Below are 13,086 nucleotides of genomic sequence, written 5' to 3'. Positions count from 1 at the left end.
TTTGCGGACAGTCAAAACCGGAAAGTAAAAAGGTTCTGCTCAATCGATCCCCGGGGGGGCCCAGTAGCTCTGGACGCCCTTACAATCCCCTGGGACTATCGTCTTGCCTATGCGTTCCCTCCAATATCCCTTATCCCCCTAGTCCTGAGGAAAATTCGGGAGGAGGGAGCAACAGTGATAGTAATAGCTCCATTCTGGCCTCGCAGAATATGGTTCTCTTGGCTAAGAAAAATGTCCATAGAAAGCCCGTGGGTTGTACCGGACACTCAGAATCTGTTATCCCAGGGTCCAGTGTTTCACCCCAGTGTAAAAAGCCTACACATGACAGCTTGGCTTTTGAAAGGAAGCTACTAAGTGATAAAGGTTTCTCACCCAATCTAGTGTCCACGTTATTACAGAGTAGAAAACTCGTAACCACCAGAATATATGGGAAAGTGTGGAAAAAATGTATGTCGGTATCGGGCGCAGACCCATCTGGGGAAATCCCAATAGGGAAAATTCTTGAGTTCCTGCAGAAGGGATTGGAAAAAGGTTTAGCTATGAGTACTCTAAAGGTTCAGGTAGCAGCCTTGGGAGCTTTGTATAATCATGATCTAGCGAGAAACCGATGGATCATGAGATTCATTAAAGCTTCGGGTAGATCAAGGCCTATCCCTCTCCATAATACCCCTCCATGGGACCTAAACCTTGTTTTAAACACTCTAACTAAACCTCCCTTTGAACCCCTGGCAGACGCGCCCCTAAAGATCCTATCTCTAATAACCACACTCCTAGTGGCCCTAACCTCGGCCCGTCGTGTCAGCGACATAGAAGCATTATCCGCATGTCCTCCCTTTACTCAAATCCTCGACGATAGTCATTCTTAAAACTGACCCGGCCTACCTCCCTAAAATCGCATCACAATTTCATAGGACACAAGAGATCTCTCTGCCCTCATTTTGTCCCAACCCTAAAAATGAGGGAGAAAAAACACTGCATACCCTAGATGTAAAAAGATGCCTAGTCCAATATCTGTCAGCCACTAGGGAGTGCAGGAAGGATAGGGCTGTTTGTCTGCTTCCAGGGTCCACGGAAGGGGCAGAAAGCATCGAAAGCCACGTTAGCAAGGTGGATAAGAGATGCCATCGCTCTAACCTACTCATCCAGTGGGACGGCCATCCCGGAGAATATAAAGGCTCACTCAACCAGAGCAGTGGCATCATCCCGGGCGGAGAGAGCTGGCGCTTCGATACAACAGATATGTAGAGCGGCCACTTGGTCTTCCCAGTCCACATTTTTCAAACATTACCGTTTAGACTTGACCTCCTCTGATCTCACCTTTGGGCGAAGGGTTCTAGAGGCAGTGGTCCCTCCCTAAGAATTACAATCTATGCAAATCTCTCCGTGGTGCCATCAAGGGGATAGAGAAAATTATAGTTACTTACCGATAACGGTATTTCTCTGATCCCATGATGGCACCCGTATATTCCCTCCCTTTTCATACACAGGTGTGCACATTATAATGTACTAATAAATAGTTTGTCACGGTGCCTCTGTTAAGTTAAATTTGTTAAGCTTAATTCGTGTAAATATTAAGTTGCAGCTGAAGTTCTGTATAAAGGCTCTGTAAACCAACTGATGTGGGAGAGAGGTACGCCCTTTTTCACCTGTAGGTTTCCTGTCCCTGGGGGCGGACCCCTCTCTCCGTGGTGCCATCATGGGATCAGAGAAATACCGTTATCGGTAAGTAACTATAATTTTTTCACATGTGCTGTTGCTTAGCCCTATTCCTCCCATTCTGTAAATGCTTTTTCATTTTTATTGCGCAGATGTAGTACTTTGCATTTTTCCTTGTTAAAAACCATTCTGTTAGTTGCTGCCCACTGCTCCAGTTTAATTATATCTTTTTGAATCCTCTCTCTTCTCTAGTACTAGCTATCCTTCCTAGCTTTGGGTCATCAGCAAATTTAATCCGTGTACCCTCAATTCATTCATCTAAATCATTGATAAAGATGTTTAGATCTTTAGATATGCCTCCCTCTTTCCATTTGATAAACATTTCTTTCTTCCTTTTTAGCATGTGTTTAGGTTCTGTGTTCATCCATCCTGGTTTAAATCATTGATAAAGATGTTGAACAATACAGGGCCCAGGACAGAACCCTGTGGTACCCCACTTGAGACATTCTTCTAACTGGATGTGCAGCCATTTACGACCACTCTTTGGGTCCGATCACTAAGCCAATTATGAAACAACCTAACAGTTGCCTTGTCCATTCCATATTTAGTCATTTTTTCAATAAGGATGGTGTGAGATACTTTGTCAAATGCTTTGCTGAAGTCAAGATACACTATATCTACAGCATTTCCCTGATCCACCCAGACAGTGATTCTGTCATAGAAGGAAATTAAGTTAGTCTGACATGACTTATTAGTTACAAACCCATGCTGACTCTGGTTAATCACTTCATTCTTATCCAGGTACTTACATACATGTTGTTTAATAATTTGTTCAAAGATCTTTCCTGGTATAGAAGTCTGACTCACCGGCCTATAGTTCCCTGGGTTCACCACCTTCCCCTTTTTGAAGATAGGAACATTTGCTCTTCTCTAGTCTTCTGGGACTTCTGTTCTCCAAGAATTTTCAAAGATTATGGAGAGTGGTTCAAAAATTTCTGCTATCTCCTTCAGTACTCTGGGGTGTAATTCATCTGGAACTGGAGACGTGAATTCATTTATGTTAGCTAAGTGTTTCCACACTATCTTTCTGTTTATAGATATCCTGAATTCTTCTTTTCCTTTAATAGGACAGTGAAAATCAGTTGATGTTACATTTCCTTTCTGAGAGAAAACAGATGCAAAATAGGAATTTAAAAGTTCGGCCTTATCAATATCCTTTCTAACCATTTCATCATTTTCATCCTGTAAAAATCCTATTGCATCTTTGACTTTTCTTTTGACATATCTCCAAAATCCTTTGTTATTGCTTTTGACGTCTCTTGCAAGCCTTACTTCATTGTCCACTTTAGATAAATCTGATTCGTGCCCTGCAGGTTCTGCAGACAGCATTATTTTCTTCTTTAGATATGACTCCCTCTTTCCATTTGATCAACATTTCTTTCTTCCTTTTTAGCATGTGTTTAAGTTCTGTGTACATCCATCCTGGTTTCCTTAAATGCTTTGTATTCATCCCTCTTTTTGGAATTGTTAATGATTGTGCTTTGAGAATCTCATTTTTCAAGATTTCCCATCCTTCCTGGACATTTTTGTCCTTAAGAATATCCAGCCATTGGATTGCTCAGATTCTCTGCCTGAGTCCATTAAAATCTGCCTTTCTGAAATCTAACCTTGAAGTCTGAGTCTTTATAGGTCTTCCTCCTCTAGTTATCCAAAATTCTAAAATAGCATGGTCGCTACCTCCTAGAATCCCAGCCACGCTTACCTTCTCAACCATTTCCTCCCTGTTTATAAGGATTAGATCCAAATAGCAGATCCCTTTGCTTTCTCCCCTACCTTTTGGAAGATAAAGTTGTCAGCAAGAGAGGGTAAGAATTTGCTTGACCTGTTAGTTTTGCTTGAGAGATTCCCAACAATGTGCAGATATATGCTTTTATAACATACAATGCAGCACTCCTCACTTATCTAGTCTGTTTCTTGCAAATAAGTTGTATCCTTCTAGCCTTGTATTCCAATCATGTGTATCTTCCCACCAAGTTTCAGTGATTCCAATGACGTCATATTTCTTCTCCTGTTAGTAGTTCCAATTCTCCTTGCTTGTTGCCCATGCTTTGTGCATTTGTATAGAAATATTTTAGTTTGTGATTGGTTTCTCTTCCGACAATATTTTTATTATTTAGATTTTTTTTTTCTTTGTTCTTTTTTTCCACTTCTAGTAGCAGAGTTCTCAATAGTATTTGTCATGTGTGTGGCTTTTTCTGGCCTTTTGCTTCCCTTTCCACATTGTTCTAGTTTAAAGCTCTCCTGATGAGTGTAGCAAGGCGACTTCCAAATACATGTTTTCCAGTCTTCGTAAAGTGCACCCCATCTCTAGCAAGCAGTCCATCGTATAGGTAAATCACTCCGTGATTCAGAAATCCAAATCCTCGCTGATGGCACCATCAACGTAGCCAGTTGTTCACCTGCAGAATCTTATTCCACCTCGTTGTTCCATGGCCATCCACTGGGAGGATGGAAGAGAAGACCACCAGCGCTCCAAGTTCTTTCACTTTCTTACCCAAATTTTAAAAGTCACTGCAGATGGTTTCCAGGTCCTTTCTTGCGGTGTCATTTGTCCCCACATGTATTAGCAGGAATGGGTGGTCGTCTGTAGGTCTGAAGGAGTCCTGATATCCTGTCAGACATCTTCAGTTTTTGCACCTGGAAGACAGCACATTTCTCTTGAGGTTATATCTGGTCTGCAGATAGCAGCCTCTGTTCCTCTCAACAGGGAATCCCCCATGACAACTCGCCGTTTCTTCTTCACAACATTTTTCTTTCTCCAGCCAGGAGGACTCTGGGGGCGTACAAGTTTGTTCTTTGAGTAAAGTCTTATCTTGATGTATTTCTTCATCATTCTTCTGCGTGAGAGCCTGGTACTGGTTCCTGAGCAGTATGGGTGCTGACTGCCTCCTGATATTCCTGCTTCTCTGTGTCACATGCTTACATTTCTGTTTCTTCAGGTGCACTTTGAATTTCTTCTCTTTCTGTAACATGAAGAGATAATTCTGCTCTGTCTAAGAACTCTTCACCTTCCTTAATGGTTTTCAATGTAGCTAACCTCTCTTCTAGATTTTGCAACTTTTCCTCCAACAAGGACACAAGCTTGCATTTCTGGCATGTAAAGTTTGGCTTTTCCACTGGTAAGTCTGTGAACATGTAGCAAGAAATGCAGCTCACCAAATGGCTCCTGGCCTCTTCTATGTTCATACTGTAAAAGAGATATTAAAGCTGTGAAAAACGTGTCAAAACTTGCACGCCGGCAGGCGCGCGGTTTACCGATGTCCTCCTCTTAGCTGCAACGGCCAAAATCCAGCGTTTCTATTATACTTTTCCTCTGAATATTCCTCTCCTGGTTTTGGCTTACAAATACGGAGGTAAAATACTAACCAAATTCTGAACGTGTCCTAATAGTTCTCATGGTAAAGAATCCATGCCTCCTATGGAGATTGATCCTTTTTCCTCCATATGGAGGGAGTGCCCCCTTGTCGTTTAGTGGGGTTTTACATGAAGCAGCTTTTGACAACACATTTTGTATGGGACATTTATGTACTTGTTTCAAATTATTATTATTTATATAGCAGCATTGATTCCATGGTGCTGTACATGAGAAGGGGTTACATACAAATTACATAATTATATCACAGTAAGCAAACTAACAATTCCAGACTGATACAGCCCTTGCAGGCTTACATTCTCCAGGATGGTGGGGAAGGAGACAATAGGTTGAGGTTTGTAGGAGCTCCAATGTTGGTAAGGCGGTAGCGGTGAGGAGGCAGCAGGGTCAGTGCAGGCTGTAGGCTTTCCTGAAGAGGTGGGTTTTCAGGTTCCGTCTGAAGGATCCGAATGTGGTTGATAGTCGGATGTGTTGGGGCAAAGAATTCCAGAGGATAGGGGATATTCTGAAGAAGTCTTGGAGGCAGTTGGGTGAGGAGCAGATAAGTGTGGAGGAGAGAAGGAGGTCTTGGGAGGAGCGGAGATTACGTGAGGGAAGATATCGGGAGATTAGTTCAGAGATATATGGAGGACACAGGTTATGGATGGCTTTGTGGGTCAGTATTAGTAATTTGAACTATATACGCTGAGGGAATGGGAGCCAGTGAAGAGATTTGCAGAGGGGGAAGCGGAGGAGTAGCAAGGAGAGAGATGAATTAGGCAGCAGAGTTAAGAATGGACTGGAGAGGTGCAAGGGTGTTAGCAGGGAGGCCACAGAGGAGGGTGTTGTAGTAGTCAAGGCAGGAGATGATTAAGGCATGCACAAGCATTTTAGTAGATTGACGGTTGAGGAAAGGACGGATTCTGGAGATATTTTTGAGCTGGAGGCAACAGGAGGTTGAAAGAGCTTGGATGTGCGGTTTGAAGGACAGGGCAGTCAAGGGTTACTCCAAGGTAGCGGAGTTCCAGTACGGGGGAAAGCGTGATGTTGTTAATTGCGATAGATAGGTCAGGTATGGAGGAAAGATGATGAGTTCAGATTTGTCCACATTGAGTTTTAGGAAGCGAGAGAAGAAGGATATGGCTGATAGACACTCCGGGATTCTGGACAGCAGAGAGGTGACGTCTGGGCCAGAAAGGTAGATCTGAGTGTCACCAGCATAAAGGTGGTACTGGAATCCATGGGGCTTTATGAGTTGTCCCAGGCCAAGTGTATAGATTGAGAAGAGTAGGGGGTCCTAGAACAGAGCCTTGGGGGACTCCAACAGAGAGAGGGTAGGATGAGGAGGTAGTGTGGGAGTGGGAGGCGCTGAATGTGCGGTTGGAAAGGTACGAGGAGATCCAGGATAGGGCGAGGTCTTTGCTGCCAAAGGAGGAGAGGATCTGTAGTAGGAGGCAATGGTCAACTGTGTCAAAAGCATCACTTATGCACAAAAACAAGGCTTAGGTAGTGGCGCTTCCCACAACAATACACAATCCAATCCGAAAAAACGGAAGCAGATACCAATATAAAATTTTTTAAACACTTTATTAGGAACAATTCAGTAAAAGGGTACAAATAAGTTTAAAAATGAAGAGACTAGTGCACAATACAGCCGCCCAACTGGGTAGTACACCCCTATGTATCCTAACAATGTCACCATAAGTTACCACCCATTAGGTTGAACACCACATATAGACTAAGGGCTCCTATAAGTACATATAATGCCCCACTATATACGTTCCTCTTGTTCAGGGTGGCCCATGCAGGCCTACAACCCTCCCATGAGCATTTTCCCAAGAGGGTATACGATTGATTCAACTGTCAAGGACTATCAAAGACACAAAGCTATATGTGATGCCTATAATATACGTAGGTAACTGCTTATCAAGAAATTGCAAGCACTATGCACTTTATCTTATGGAATCAGTTTGCAATTTCATGATAAGCAGTTACCTACGTATATTATAGGCATCACATATAGCTTTGTGTCTTTGATAGTCCTTGACAGTTGAATCAATCGTATACCCTCTTGGGAACATGCTCATGGGAGGGTTGTAGGCCTGGATGGGCCACCCTGAACCAGAGGAACGTATATAGTGGGGCATTATATGTACTTATAGGAGCCCTTAGTCTATATGTGGTGTTCAACCTAATGGGTGGTAACTTATGGTGACATTGTTAGGATACATAGGGGAGTACTACCCAATTGGGTGGCTGTATTGTGCACTAGTATCTTCATTTTTTAAACTTATTTGTACCCTTTTACTGAATTGTTTCTAATAAAGTGTTTAAAATTTTTTATATTGGCATCTGTTTCCGTTTTTTCGGATTGGATTGTGTGTCAAAAGCAGAGGACAGGTCCAGAAGGAGGAGTACAGAATATTGTCCGTTAGCTTTGGCTGTAAGTAGGTCATGAGTGATTTTGGTCAGGGTTGTCTCAGTTGAGTGATGGGGGCAGAAACCAGATTGCAGATTGTCAAAAAGCAAGTTAGATGAGAGGTGGGAGGAAAGTTCAGCGTGGACGTGCTGCTCCAGGATTTTGGAAGTGAATGGAAGCAGCGATATTGGGCGATAGCTGTTGGGTCGAGGGTTGGCTTTTTAAGGATAGGCGTGATTGTGGCATGTTTGAAAGCAGAAGGGAAGGTGCCAGAAGTTAGTTATAGGTTGAAGAGGTGGGTTAGGGATGGGATAAGTGTGGTTAGGAGGTGGGATGGGGTCAAGCGCACAGGTGGTGATGTGCGATTTGGAGAGGAGACAATTAAGCCGCCCTTCAGTGATCTTGGAGAGGGAGGTTATGGGGTTTGTGCATTGGTCTGGTATACAAAGGAGTTGTGGTGGTTGAACAATGAAGACTTGCCTTGTTTGGTCGATCTTATTTTTAAAGTGTGTGGCAAAGTCCTCAGCAGAGATGAGGGAGGTTGGAGGGGGCAGTGGGGGGCGGAGGAGGGAGGTAAAGGTTTTGAATAACTGTTTGGGGTTGTAGGATAGGGAAGATATGAGGGTTGTGAAGTAGGCCTGTTTAGCAGAGGTGAGAGCAGATTTAAAAGCGAGTGTTGCCTGTTTGAATGCAGTGAAGTGGTCTTGCGAATGTGTTTTCCTCCAGTGCCGCTCTGCAACCCTGGACAGTTGCCAGAGCTTTTTACTGGTGTTATTGTGCCAGGGTTGTCTATTGATACGTCGCACTCTGCCATGAATGAGGGGTGACCGTGTCAATAGCTGATGCGAGAGTGACATTGTAGAAAGCAGTGGCACTGTGTGTCGTGGAGTGAGGATATGGATGCCAGTGGTCGGATAGAGTCAGAGTGTGTGGGAGTCTAGGTGTGCAAGATTTCTGCGGGGGTGCGCATGTTGCTGGACCTGGGTGACCGGTGAGGACAGGGATGAGAAAGTGAGCAGATGGTGGTCGGATAGAGGGAGAGGGGAGGTGGTGAAGTTAGAGTGCAGAGATGGGTGAAGACCAGGTCCAGTGTATGTCCGTCTGTGTGGGTGGCTGCGGAGGACCACTGAGTAAGTCCAAAAGATGAAGTAAGGGACAGAAGTTTGGGGGCTGTTGACTGAGGGGTATCAGTGGGGATGTTGATGTCACCCATGATGATGGTGGGAATGTCAACAGAGAGAAAGTGAAGAAGCCAGGTGGAGAATTGGTCAATAAAGGCAGTAGCCGGGCCCGAAGGTTGGTATATGATGGCCACTTGGAGGTTGGAAGGAGAGTAGATGCGGACAGAGTGGACTTCAAAAGAGGGGAGGATAAAGGTGGGATTGGGTTAAAGGTGCAGTTAGAAGAAAGGAGAAGACCCACTCCTCCACCATGTCTGTTGCCTGGACAAGGGGTGTGGGTGAAGTGGAGGTGCCGTAACACAGCGCAGCATGGGAGGCGGTGTTAGCCATGTTTCTGTGAGGCCAAGGAAGGCAAGACTGTGAGAGAGAAAAAGGTCATGAATCACATGAAGCTTATTGCAGATTGAGCGGGCATTCCAGAGTGCTCCAGAGAGAAGCAGGGGGGTGGGAGTCAGAGGCACGGGTTTTGTTGGAAAGATTGCAGTAGTTCGTATAAGATAGGGAGAGATAGGAGGGGTAGTCATGGGAGGTATGAGCTGTGGGGGTCCAGGGTTGGGAGATATGTCGCTAGCAGAGAAAGGGAGAGCAGGTAGGAGAGTGGGTGATTTGTTTTATTAGGACAGATGTGAGGTTGAGGAGCAGGTCATACATACATACATACAGACCAGACCAAAAGTTTGGACACACCTTCTCATTTAAAGATTTTTCTGTATTTTCATGACTGAAAATTGTACATTTACACTGAAGGCATCAAAGCTATGAATTAACACATGTGGAATTATATACTTAACAAAAAAGTGTGAAACAACTGAAATTGTCTTATATTCTAAGTAGCCACCTTTTGCTTTCATGACTGCTTTGCACACTCTTGGCATTCTCTTGATGAGCTTCAAGAGGTAGTCTCCGGGAATGGTCTTCCAATAATCTTGAAGGAGTTCCCAAAGATGCTTAGCACTTGTTGGCCCTTTTGCTTTCACTCTGCGGTCCAGCTCACCCCAAACCATCTCGATTGGGTTCAGGTCTGGTGACTGTGGAGGCCAGGTCATCTGGCATAGCACCCCATCACTCTTCTTCTTGGTCAAATAGCCTTTACACAGCCTGGAGGTGTGTTTGGGGTCATTGTCCTGTTGAAAAATAAATGATGGTCCAACTAAACGCAAACCAGATGTAATAGCATGCCGCTGCAAGATGCTGTGGTAGCCATGCAGGTTCTGTATGCCTTCAATTTTGAATAAATCCCCAACAGTGTCACCAGCAAAGCACCCCCACACCTCCTCCATGCTTCACGGTGGGAACCAGGCATGTAGAGTCCATCCGTTCACCTTTTCTGTGTCGAACAAAGACACAGTCTTTGGAACCAAAGATCTCAAATTTGGACTCAGACCAAAGCACAGATTTCCACTGGTCTAATGTCCATTCCTTGTGTTCTTTAGCCCAAACAAGTCTCTTCTGCTTGTTGCCTGTCCTGAGTAGTGGTTTCCTAGCAGCTATTTTACTGCTGCACAAAGTCTCCTCTTAAGGGCTCCTTCTCACTTGCGAGAAATACGTGCGAGTCTCGCATGTTAAGACCAAGCTCTGGCGCTGGCACTCCAGAGCGGAAGCGTGCGGCTGCATAGCAATACATGGAGCTGCATGCTCTGCTCTGGAGTGCCGGCGCCAGAGCTTGGTTTTAACATGCGAGACTCGCATGTATTTCTCACAAGTGAAAATGAGCCCTAACAGTTGTTGTAGAGATGTGTCTGCTGCTAGAATTCTATGTGGCATTGACCTGCTCTCTAATCTGAGCTGCTGTCAACCTGCGATTTCTGAGGCTGGTGCCTAGGATAAAGTTATCCTCAGAAGCAGAGGTGACTCTTGGTTTTCCTTTCCCGGGGCGGTCCTCATGTGAGCCAGTTTCTTTGCAGCGCTTCATGGTTTTTGCCACTGCACTCGGGTCACTTTCAGTTTTCCAAATTTTTCAGACTGACTGACCTTCATTTCGTAAAGTAATGATGGCCACTCGTTTTTCTAACAGTCTATTCAGTAGGACTATCAGCTGTGTATCCACCAGACTTCTGCACAAAACTGATGGTCCCAACCCCATTTATAAGGCAAGAAATCCCACTTATTAAACCTGACAGGGCACACCTGTGAAGTGAAAACCATTCCCGGTGACTACCTCTTGAAGCTCATCAAGAGAATGCCAAGAGTGTGCAAAGCAGTCATCAAAGCAAAAGGTGGCTATATTGAAGAACCTAGAATAAGACATCATTTCAGTTGTTTCACACTTTTTTGTTAAGTATATACCGTATTTTCCGGCATATAAGACGACTTTTTAACCCCTGAAAATCTTCTTAAAAGTCGGGGGTCGTCTTATACGCCGGGTATCGCCTTGTACGCCAGGTGTATATGGTGGGGGGGGGGGGGGGGAGTGGTCCTGATGACGACGAGGGGGCGTCTCACAGGAAAGTGGGTATCCCCCATTACCTCATCATAGCGCTGCAGCGTGGGGTCTGTGCTGTGGGGCGGCGGCTGCTGTGTTGTGGGGCGGCGGCTCCTCTTCTGCAGTGTGGGGCCTCTGGTGCTGTGGGGCGGCGGCGTATCTTCATGCAGTCGGGGTTCCTCCGGCATCTCCGTAAAGCTCAGAGGCCCCGCTGGCAGCTCCATCGGTACAATGCGGTGGCCTCCGGGAAAATGGCCGCTGCTCAGTTTCAGATCTCGTGTCCCGAGATCTCGGGACGAGATCTGAATCTGAGCATGCGCCGCCCTCAGCGGCCATTTTCCCGGAGGCCACCGCATCGCACCTATTGAGCTGCCTCCGGGAAAATGGCCGCTGCTCAGATTCAGATCTCGGGACGAGATCTGAATCTGAGCAGTGGACATTTTCCCGGAGGCCACCGCATTGTACCGATGGAGCTGCCATCGGGGCCTGCGGGCTTTACGGAGATGCCGGAGGAGCCCCGACTGCATGAAGATACGCCGCCGCCCCACAGCACCAGAGGCCCCACACTGCAGAAGAGGAGCCGCCGCTCCCAGCACAGAGACCCCACGCTGCAGCGCTACGATGAGGTAATGGGGGATACTCACTTTCCTGTGAGACGCCCCCTCGCCGTCATCAGGACCACTCCTCCCCCCCAAAAGGCACATATTCACCGGCCCTATAAGACGACATAGGGTGTATAAGACCACCCCCGACTTTTAAGAAGATTTTATATTTTAACTGGTAAAGTTGGGGGGTCGTCTTATACGCCCAGTCGTCTTATACGCCGGAAAATACGGTAATTCCACATGTGTTATTTCATAGTTTTGATGCCTTCAGTGTGAATGTACAATTTTCATCGTCATGAAAATACAGAAAAATCTTTAATTTGAGAAGGCGTGTCCAAACTTTTGGTCTACTGTATGTCACATAAAATAGTTAGTAAATAACATTTCCCACATGTCTACTTTACATAAGCACAATTTTGGAAACAACATTTTTTGTTAGGAAGTTATAAGGGTTAAAAGAGGACCAGCGATTTCTCATTTTTACAACAAAATTTACAAAACCATTTTTTTTTAAGGGACCATCTCACATTTAAAGTCACTTAGAGGGGTGTACATGACAGAAAATACCCAAACTTGACACCATTCTAAAAACTACAGCCCTCAAGGTGCTCAAAACCACATTCAAGAAGTTTATTAACCCTTGACATGCTTCACAGCAACTGAAACAATGTGGAAGGAAAAAAAAAAACATTTAACTTATTTTTGCAAACATTTTACTTCAGAACCAACTTTATTTTCACAAGGGTAAAAAGAGAAAATGAAGAATGAAAAGAAAATTTATTGTGCAATTTCTCCTGAACACGCCGATTCCCCATATGTGGGGGTGAACCACTGTTTGGGCGCACCGCTGAGCTTGGAAGAGGAGTGCCGTTTGACTTTTTCAATGCAGAATTGGCTGGAATTGAGATGGAATGGTCTGCGGGCGTCAGGTTTCATTTGCAGAGCTCCTGATGTACCTAAATAGTAGAAAACCCCCACAAGTGACCCCATTTTGGAAACTAGACTCCCCAAAGAGCTTATCTAGGTGTGTGGTGAGCATTATGAACCCCCAACTGCTTCACAGAAGTTTATAATGTAGAGCCATGAAAATAAAAATGATCTTTTCACCCCCAGATTTTTACTTTCACAAGGGTAACAGGGGAAATTGGACCCCAAAATGTATTGTGCAATTTATCCTGAGTACGCTGATACCTCATATGTGGGGGGGACCACTGTTTGGGCGCATGGCAGAGCTCGGAAGGGAAGGCGCGCCGTTTTGGAATGCAGACTTTGATAGAATGGTCTGCGGACATTACGTGGCGTTTGCAGAGCCCGATGTACCTAAACAGTAGAAACCCCCCACAAGTTACCCCATTTTGGAAACTAGACCCCCCAAGGAACTTATCTAGATA

This window comes from Ranitomeya variabilis, chromosome 4 (genome assembly GCF_051348905.1).
Source record: "Ranitomeya variabilis isolate aRanVar5 chromosome 4, aRanVar5.hap1, whole genome shotgun sequence".
In the NCBI taxonomy this organism is placed as follows: domain Eukaryota; kingdom Metazoa; phylum Chordata; class Amphibia; order Anura; family Dendrobatidae; genus Ranitomeya; species Ranitomeya variabilis.
Note: the sequence above shows the minus strand (reverse complement) of the source record.